Below are 10,838 nucleotides of genomic sequence, written 5' to 3' on the forward strand. Positions count from 1 at the left end.
GTAGCACACACTCCTTGTGTTCAGTAGATGGCAGCAACAGCTCATTATGACAATATTTACCTTTTCACACATCATAAGCTGTACCCAGGATGCTGATTAAAGTTCAACATACCTTTAACCTCTAATTGAATTCTACTCTTAACTGGAAGATTTTATTTTCTGTGTCTGATATTAAACCTTTGTCACACGATGCTGGGTCATCTTTGTTGTCTGCAACTTACAGGTGAACTGTTGGTTATTTTATGAGATGTGGTTGAGGCATGGGCAGAATACAGTCTACCACAAAGTGAGCTCTTCTGGTCAGCACTAAACCTATTTTTTGCACCTGGAGCATCTCTCCAGCTTCCACAGGTGGACAAAGGAGAAGCCCCAGCCCCAGGGCACTTCTCACCTTCTGCAGAAACAGAAAGTGCCATGTCTAAAAGAGATTGCTTTGTGGCGGTGTCCCTAGAAATGCAGACGTTTTCTGTGGGTAAAATGTCATGTCATGCCATGTCATGACAGTCTGTCACTGTGTGCTGTACTGAGACAGAGGGATGGAAACCCCCTGTAGTGCCACAAACCCAGATGACACCAATACTTGGAGAGGAGCTGGTTTGTCCCTGGGAAGATCGTAAGAGGGTAGAGACCCATTATCTCTGTAAGTTCTGAGATTTTTTTGTTGTCTAATAATTTGCTGGCTGCAAAAGTCTCTTCATAGACTTTGATATGTGTATTGAAAAAGTCATTTTGTGTCAATTGGGTTATTTGTTTTAGGATTAGATAAACCTGGAAATGATCCAAAATACACATTTTCTAATAGAGTTGACTAAGTGGAGCTGTTTGGAAAAAAAAAAATATGAAATTTCCTCCTCCTGACCCTCATCTTAGTTGTATTGATTTCTTTTCAATTAGAATGGTATGTTCCATGTTAGATTGATAAATACTAGTTTAATTCAAAGATCAACTTTAGGTTTTAAAATGTGCTTTTTCTTCCCTAAAACTGGATCCCTTAGAGGGCAAAACCCACTTTAGCTCCTTAGGGAAAATTACCTCTATACTGTGAAAGGAGATTTTTTTTTTTTTCTGGAATCCTGAATGTTTTTCTAAACTTGATCCCTCTTAGGAACAGCTTCCTTAATGCCAAATCATTATTGAAGTACTCTAGTAGCACCTGCCACAAGACAACATCTTATTCATGACTTGTCAGCATTTTATTACTTCAGTCATCTGAAATGTAGTTAACAAAACAATTTTAAACCTAATAGTAATTACTTTTTGGAGAGAGACAGCCCAGGACAGATAAAACCTTCCACTTTCTTATGTATTTGTTAGTATTATGCTTACAAAAGCACATGGATGTTTACAAAACAAGGGTTAGAAGGACAGAGACTGATGGATGCCCAGTGGCTGTGCCCCCAAAGTATGTTCATTCCTTTATCCCAAGTGACAGTGAGCTCCTGCCACTGTGAAAAGGAGACCTGCAGGTGACCTTGCATTGTTATGCATCTCCTAAATTGACACTGAAAATTCATCTCAATTCATAACTATGTCTTATTCTCCAGCCTCTCTTTGCAAAAGCAATACAGAGACTTCTCACTGCTATTCTCACTTTAATTTTCTTCTGGGAAAGAAGTATAAACATTATATTACACCATTTCAGTAGGAATCAAAGTCCTCATCTGCTCATATCCATCAGACCTATTTGGAAGTTGCAGATTTCATACAAACCTTCTGTATGAATGTACACAGGAGTACATAATCCAACCACCCTCAGGTCACACTGACCATGGAGAGATACAGTGAGGTTCATGTTGGTGGACTGTGTTTCCAGTGTGGAGTTCCTGGGGTTGGCTACTAAGCAGTGCAGCCTTGGTACTCACAAAGCTGATTTGTCAGTCTTGATTTTGGAATAACTTTACTGTATGACATGGATTAAATCTATCCCCTTCATTTAATATCCTCCTTCATGAGGAATAAATAAGTGAAGCACTCTTGTATAGACCCAAGTTCAATGCTTTCACAGGCTACAGGTTCAGTTCTGTGCATTTCTTATTACATGGGATCTGGCACAGAATATGTCCCAGAATCTGAATATTGCCAAACATATAAGCATGGAGATTACTCAAATGCTTAAAGCTAAGTGAGCACTTTGTGGGCTTTTGTTTCGAAAGAGCCCAGCTCCTTGCAGGTTTAATCTTTAATTAACTGTAATAAAATATGTTGATGAGACACATGTTCTCACATAACATTTTAATTGGGAGGAAAGTCCCCACTTACTTGAGTGACCTTAACAGTTCTACTGCTTGTTTATGTAAAGTAAAAGTAAAGGTTGACAGATTAGGCTTGCAATAAAGATAGTGCTATGAAAAACTAGAATAGTCCTCTTCTCCATCCCCTACAGGGGATGTTGCACTTAGGGTACTAAGTTAGGCTGGAAAACACACCACACATTTTCTATCATTAAGTTTCTATAGGCCAGTCATCCTATAATAATGCTTTTATTATGTCAGCTGGGTGAGTATTGAAGGAAAAATCCACCTGCAAGTCATTTCATCAGGAGTCATTAATTTGCTGTGCTTTTCCACTTTAAGATACTCATTTGAAGGACATCTTTTTCTCTGTGCCAGCCACATTAGGTAAGTGCTCTATTTACATTGCTGATGTTTTGTATTAGAAAAGCCGATACACAACAACAACAAAATCACAAAAAAACCCCACAAGCTTCTGTTGCAGACATTGCTCTATTGAGAAATACCTGTTTCTATCAAGAACTGACCCCGGGCATTTTCTCTTTCTGCCCCCTCCCTTTCCCCCCAGATCATACAATCACAGAATGGTTTGGGTTGAAAGGGACCTTAAAGGTCACCAAGTTCCTACGTCCTTGCCATGTGCAGGGACACCTTCCACTAGACCACGCTGCTCAAAGCCCTAAAGAATGTCACAGTGCACGTATCAAGGTGCAGTGTTGCTTCATATGTCTTTTCTTAGTCATTTATGGATTGCTTGACGAAGCTTAGGGAAAATTTGGGGAAGGCTAATGATTGCATTAGTTTTCTATCCGTGTGTTTTTCTAAACCCTTGAAAAATTACATTTTACCATCAGGAATCATTTTGGGCACCTGTCATGATAATGACCATAAATAGCAACCAGGACTGGGAAAAGAAATCATAGAATCATAAAATCAACTGGGTTGGAAAAGACGTCAGAGATCATCAAGTCCGAGGTCTTCTCTATCAGGAACAGTTTTATCTTGGGTTTTACTGCTTTCAGACTCTTCAAGGGTGTCATGTTCTCTTATCTTGTACTTCTGGAGTATCACTGATATAAAACAGCATCATAAATATAAACTCACAGAAAAGTGAAACCCCACCAAGAATTAGTGGTGTACAGTGTATTTCATCCTTCTGGAATCAATGGCTATTGTCCTGGCAAAATCAGTACAGTCCCACAGTTTGATCACTTTACTTTCCTAATTGAGCCTAATAGAAAATTAAAGATACTTTTTTCCTTTTGATGATCTGCAAGATGGGTCATTTTTTATGTCTTTCATCCACCTGGATGCTCATAGAGTATTCATCATTGTGAGACCAGACCAGTACTTGCATTGTTAAAAACACACACAATGTGTGGGGATTCTGTGCCTGCCACTGAGGAGAAAGGTTGAACAGGTGCATTTGCTTTGCTAGATAACTGCAAACAGTGCATGGGGATATGATATGAAAGTTTCATGGTAATAAATAAAGGACAAGAGATACTAAACCTAGGGACGACTGTAGAGAGAAGCATTTGTGTAAACAGACAGGGTGTGCCTTTGGGAAAGACTTTGTTCACTAAGAGCAGAAAAACACCAACTGATACACCAACATCAAATGTGCCAGCAGGTGGGACACCTAAATAAAGCCTGTGCATGTGATCCACAAAAACTTCTGTCAGATGTTTCTGTTTGCTTTTAGCTGCAGTGGTTGGAACCAGTGGGACCCGGTGTTTTGTCCTGATTTGTGGTTTTTCAGCAGATGAACTTATCTCCTTCAGTGGTATATGCTTTTGAACTTCCATACACATACCTGCTGTTGTCACAGAGAGGTGTGGTTATATGGCTGGGGCATTAAAAGGGCATATGCATGACCTGACTAACCCGCTCACTCAAAATGGTCCCATAAAATGGTTTATCTCACTTCTTGCGGTCTTTGGCACAGTTCTCTCTTGCCTGTACTGTGTTTGACTGGTTTCACTAAACATAATGTTTTAGTTGAGCTGTCACCTCCCTGGGTGAGGCCCTTCACCCTCTTGACTGGGAAAGGGTAAATGATTGTGGAGCTTGGAAAGAAGAAGAGTCTGATCAAGACAAATCCTTGTGAAACCACAGGGTAACTTGAGCTAAGGAAAGAGTGAGGGTATGGGAACAAAATTAGCAGGGGGTATAGGAGGACACAAGGAGAATAAAACATTTTTATCAAGTGTAAATGAATGCTTTCAACCAGCTGTGAAGTCTAATATGTTCTTTATAAATATGTACTCAGTAGAGTAATGGATCTTTCCTAGAAAATAAGCATCTGCTTGGTGGAGTCATGGTTATCTACTGCACTGCTGATCTCTTCAAGCTATAATGTTCTCTTATCTTGTACTTCTGGAGTATCACTGATAAGAAATGATTAATAGAGAAAAATGTTTAAGAAAATCTGCAGAGATGCAAAATGCCTCATGCAGCAATGATGTGCTTGGCACAACATATATATTTATTACTACAACTATGTGTTAGCTTTCTTGGTAAACTTTTTAATCTAAATCACTTGATTATAAAAAGCGGTAATAGAAGCCTTTTCTGAAGGAAATACATCACTGCAGAAGTAGTAAAAAAAACTCCAACAAACTGTAAAAAAGGGCTCAGACTCCTCTCTTCTCCCATGCTCTCCCAGAAATTAGATTTTGTAAATAGCTGTGTTCAGTCTGTCACTTATAAAGCAATGTCATCTTAACTGCAGTCTTGGTAGACATAGAAGGGTTTAGAGTTCCAACACCACAGTGAAGCATTAAAATCACAAGGCTTTATTCAATCCCGATAAAATAAATGTTAGCTCTTGGATCAGGTCAGTAAGGCCTTTTGTCGGATGAGTCCAGACTAACTGTAGGCAGCTCTACCAGCAAGCATTTTATATTATTAATTCAGAGAAAATAACTAGTAAATGGTGTAAAACATTTGTTCTATAGCCATAGAAAATGCTGATTAATGCTAATATAGATCTAGTTAGGCAGAAGTCACATGCCTTGAAATTCTGGGAAGGATCACTGAAAGAGAACCATATTGAATAACAGTAAATACCAGTGTGAAAAAGACTTTTACTTCAATTTTGAAGACCTGCCTCAGAAGCACGTTGGTTCCAGAAACCTGCAGAGCCTACTTTTATAGACTTTGTAGGTTACCTAAACCCATCCAACTTGCAGAAGCTGCAAGTGCAGGGGACTGGACCACGATCAGGGGGACTACAGGTCACTATCCCTCCTCTTGCAGTAATGCAGGAGCATTGTGCATCTCGGCAGGGCTGGCTCCCATTGATACAGCGACCTCCAGCTGCAAACCTGTCCCATCTGGAAGGGAAACTGCAGTCTGGCCAGGAGGGTGGAAGAATCCTGCTGCTACCTTGCCAGCAGAGACATGGTTAAGGGAGAGGAGAAGAGAGGAGAGGGCATCTGCTTGATCAGTAACAACCAGCAGCTCAATTATACTAAAAAACTGAATCAAAGATTGGATGGCAAATACAATTTATAGTACTACACGATACAGCAACTAGGGAGGAAAATCTCCTTGTCTGTGCATAACAAATCTGGCAAACTTGATATAAGAAATAATAGGACTAAATGTGAATCTCCTGAAAGCTGTGCTCAGGATTTCTGAGAAGTGGTCCTGGCCTGAGCATGAGGTCACTGTTTTGATTAGCAATGTGATTACTCCACATCCCAGGTAATCGGTATGAAGTTAGAGTTTACAGTACCTGACATTGGTGGCTAGGTCTTAAAAGTGAATAGGGTTTATGTCTGATGTAAATATTTTCCATTTTCCTTTCCTTGTATTTTCTTCTTTCCAGCTTCCAAACCTCCCCAAATCCCCCAGCTGTCTGTGTGAGAAGCAGTGTCGGGTTCTGGGTTTCCTCAATTTTCATTCTTAATTGAGCTGTAAATTCACCTCATAAACTCTTGCAGATCTAGTGTTTCTTCTACATTTACAACTCCTTAATTGTCTTCTTAATTAATGAAAGCTTCAATGTCCCCAGTCCATTTTTATCAGATGAGTCTTATGAAACATGTTAACTTGGACTTCACTGGTTTTAATAACATCCTCTCCTCAGGTTCTGTGTTTAGGTATTGCTCTATTTGTCCCCATGCTGATAAAAGAAGTGCCAGTGCATATCACAGCACAATCAAACCCAGCCTCATTTACAGCTGCTTCTTTATCAACAGCTCCTGGGCAAGCCAAGAGTGCCTAATCAAGAACAGTAGAGTTAAAAGGCATTATTTTTTCATAATGTTGAATTCAAATGCAATGTTAGTGTCCAAAAGACTAAAATACTATAAATGAAAGCAGATATGGGCCTGGGTGCTGCATGATATTCTTTGCTGTTTTCAACAGAGACGCATCTGGGGAGTGGGGGCTCTGGAAGATGGGCAAAGGGAGCAGAGGAGACTCCTTCCCTCAAGCCAGAGGTGCCCTGTGCACCATGGCAATGGGCTGCTGCTTACAGGCTTCCCTATTTTATGTACATTTTAAAAGGGAACATGTCAATTCAAGGGCCCGGGGTATCCTATCATAACTGCTTTATACAATTCCAGTTCTATAGCAGCATAGCAACATCAGTTGTAAAGGAATTCGGCCAGTGAATCCCACCCATGGATGGAATGTGCTTGTGAGGAAATGCACTGAAGAGAGGGAGTGTTCAAGGACTACTAACATGTCACTGCTGCTGTAAGATCTAGTGCCTCCTGCAATAGTACTTAAATGAAAGAACTTGGCTTTGCAAAAAACTTTTAAAAAATCAAACAAACCCAAACCCAAATGCAGATAACTTTAAGCAGCCTGGAAATTCAGAGTGCCAGCTTCAACACTCAGGAGCTGGACATATGTCCAGGATGGGGCATGTGGAATTGTCCTGATTTGACTTTTTCGGCCTGTTGCATTAATTATGCTGGAATTAATTATGTCTTTTAGGAAAAAAAGAATCATGCCTAGGAAAATGTTCCCTGTAAATATCTATTTGCAGTACCAATATCCCTTTAGCAGAAAACAGGATTTAAAGAAGCTGCATTTTAAACTCTTGGTATCACAGTTAATCCTAAATGCTGTAAACTGTAATGGCCTATTTCTTTATGTCGAGTTGTTCTTTTTCTCCCTATATTCTGTTTTCTGACTGCAAAGCGGCTTATGCTGGTTCATCTACGGTGCTGACATTCAAAAACGTGCATGACTGGCAGCAGTAAAACTTTATTTAACCTCCTTCTCAGTCAAAGAAAGAAATTGCTTTGTCACAAAAACATTTAGTAGCAAAACCAAATGTGATGTATTGTTTCTATTGTTATTTAATTGTTGTTTTCGCCTTGTGTTCAAATGTCTTGAGGAAAGGCTGATGATGATGGCTGACAGCTCACTGCAGGAACTGCTTTTCCTCTGTAAGTGATTATCACGATTGTTATTGACAGCCCGAGGGGACGTACTGCTGGTCAGTATACGTAAAAATATAAGGGCTGCTGTTTTGTATGGTTTGGAACTCATAACTGTCCAATCATGCTATCTGGGTGCTGAATTAACAAAGATAATAGAGTACTAAAACCATTTTCACTCAGTTTTCCTCTCAAAGGAAAACCCAGCCCTCATTTGTTAGACTGCAGGCTTGATGACTGACTTGACATTGTTAAATGAAATCAAATACGTGAACAGTCCTGTTACCACAGTTACAAATCTTTAATACAGAGATGATGTGTTAGCTGCTCTTCTGGCTTCATGAATACATATTTTATTATCATAGTGAAGGTCTAATTACCAAAACAAAAAAGAGAGCTGCACTGAGACTTGGGGGATGTCAGGTGCCTGTCAGCTGTTAGCAGGATGGAATCCATTTGCCCCAGTTCCACATCAAAGAAATAATAATAATAGCAATTTATCCACTTTTAAAAATGTTTGGATTTAAACTGCCTTTTACTGCCTGTACATCATGTCTGTCACACTGGTGGTGGTCTGATATTAGACTCATCATGTTTTATTAAAATGTAGATTTTGCCTATTGCAACATTTTATTATTTGCCTATCTGCTTTCAAAACCACTATTAGTTTGGGTATAACAAATAGTATAAATGGAAAAAGGAAAAAAAAATTATTCTGGATAAGATTCCTTTAATGTAAATATTTGGGGTCACAGTCAGTCTTTTAAAATCAAAACTCTCCCAGTAAGTTCTAATTATTGTGAAAATTGTATCAGGTAATTGTCACTTTAGTCAGATTTTGAAAGTGCATTTTTGTGTGAGTGTAAATTGTGTAGTTTTCACCAGCAAAACCTGTACAGTGCAGAGCAGCCAATATTGCCATCTCTGGTACAGTCAGGATCTACCATTCCTCCTGTATTCACCAGTTTCCATTCAATGGTGGAAGTATTTTACAATGCTTTACAGAAACTGAAGGACCTGGACTTGGTCAGTACCTTTTCCATTCCTCTGTGTACACGGTTGGAGGGTCAGCAGCCTTTCAGACTGTGCACAGTGAGGGATGGGAAATAGCAGAAAAAAATGTCCCCCTTGGCTGGGGCTCCACCCAGTGCAGTTCAGGAGCCTTTCCTGGCCTAGACAGGGAGAAGGAAATCTTTTCCTTTGTTCCTTCTTTCTTTTTCCTTTGTTTCTTCTTTTTCCTTTGTTTCTTCTTTTTCCTTTGTTCCTTCTTTCATTTATTTCCTTCAATTTTGCGCCTCAAACCTCACATCCTCTGTCTTTTCTATATTTAAGACAACAGCTACTCACAGCTTATCTTTCTCTCCCATGACTTGCTTGCTGTTCCAGGTTTGCTTTCCAGATCACAGATGCTGGAGAAGTGAGTCTTCTGTGGGATCATGTCCACTGGCACAGAAGGCAAACCCAACAGGAACTACTTTTATTTCCTTTAGCAATGCAAACAGTGCCTTTCCTGAGGTTAAATGAGGTTAAACAGATTTTGAGCTGCACAAAGGCTGTTTGCGCTCATGTACAGCCCTGACTGAACTTCCTCCCATGCTCCCTCCACAGACTGTAGTGCCTGAGCACTAAGGGAAAAGGAGCTGCTTAGGTGGTGTTATGAGGAAAGATGAAAGCTGCTTTGATCAACTCAACTCTACCCAGATACTGGAGGCCACTGTTTGTGAAAAGCTGATGGAGGAACTGATCCTATTTCTGGTGTTGGACACCACAGGATCAGTTGAGGTGTTGCCATTGGAGCCTCAGAAATTAAGCAGTAGAAAGTACTCTGAGTATGTCGACCATAAGCAACATACCTAGAAAATGGGATCAAGAATCTACAAATAATGTTTCTTTTTCAGGTAAACATGCTTAAACCGAAAAGACTAAATTACTAGAAGCATGGTCACTTTCTCATTTCTCTTGAAGTGATTCCAACTTCTTTTCTTAATGTTTTAGGCGTTTCCCTGCAACACTGATTAAGTCTGCTCACTGGAGGAAACAAAAAGATACTGAGCATTTCAATCCACTGATCTAACAGAAAAGCACTGGCTGACAGTCATAGCATCAGTGATCCTAGTTAGATAAGAAAAGAAGTGGAACATTATTGGATACGGGAAAGGCTAATAATTTACTGTGTATTGTGTGCATCATGGCATCTTTTTTTCTGCCACTGCAGGTGAATAGGTATTTTCCTACTGATAAATGCCTGAATGGAAGAGGAAGATGTATGCTGCTGTCTCTGTTCTCTTTGATAAAACAATGGTATTCTCATCTAAGAAACAGCATTCACCTCTGTGTCGAAAAGTCATGTTTGCTAAATTTCAGCATGAGTCTGAACTCAGCTAAATATAACTGTGCTATGTTCCTGTAAAAAATAAAGGTAGTATCAAATGCTACCATGTATTTCTAATTTCCCAACCATGTCAAAATAATTCTATACCTATTTCTTAAAAGATGTTTAAAACCTATTTCTGGGTGTTTGCTATTAATCCTCTTAGTGAACTCTATGCAGATGTGTGGAAAAATGCTAGTCAGCTTTAGATTAGATTCTTCTGTACCTGAGGAAACTAGCAAAATAAAATCCCCAAATCCTTGTCATATCTGGTGTTTACGTGACGTTCAGTGCAGGGCTAGAATAATAGTGGGTTTGGGTTTTTTTGGGGGTGTTTTGTTTGTTTAGTTTTGTTTGTTTGCTGTTTGGCTTGGTTTTGTTTATGGAAACTTCAATATTGAAATGGACACCTTATTTTGGGGGGTGGAAGAAAAAGACAAAGAGCATGTAAAGCTACAAAGTCACCTGCACTTACTAATTTCCATTTTCTTTATTAAGGATTCAAATTGAATACTCAGTCCTGGGTTTCATGCATGCACTAATTACTGTGATCAGATTTGTGTGCTTTAGATGAAGTACAGTTTCCTTTATATGTGGACGCCAGCAGGTCACTAGGTAAGTTTATAGAAAAGGATGCAAAGACCAGTTCACCAACGCTGTTAATCAGGGTGTGAGCCAACTTGCTCCAAGTCCTTTGTTTCCCGAACAATTCAGTATTGTTTGTTCTTGTTCCTGTAACTATGAAGTCCACGTAAATATATTTTTTTTTCCCCCTGGGATGGTGCCTTATAAACAAGCTGAAATTTTTTCAAATATAATTTGTTTTCCTTCCAC

Source organism: Corapipo altera, unplaced genomic scaffold, assembly GCF_003945725.1.
Source record: "Corapipo altera isolate COAL_440 unplaced genomic scaffold, ASM394572v1 54, whole genome shotgun sequence".
Classification (NCBI taxonomy): domain Eukaryota; kingdom Metazoa; phylum Chordata; class Aves; order Passeriformes; family Pipridae; genus Corapipo; species Corapipo altera.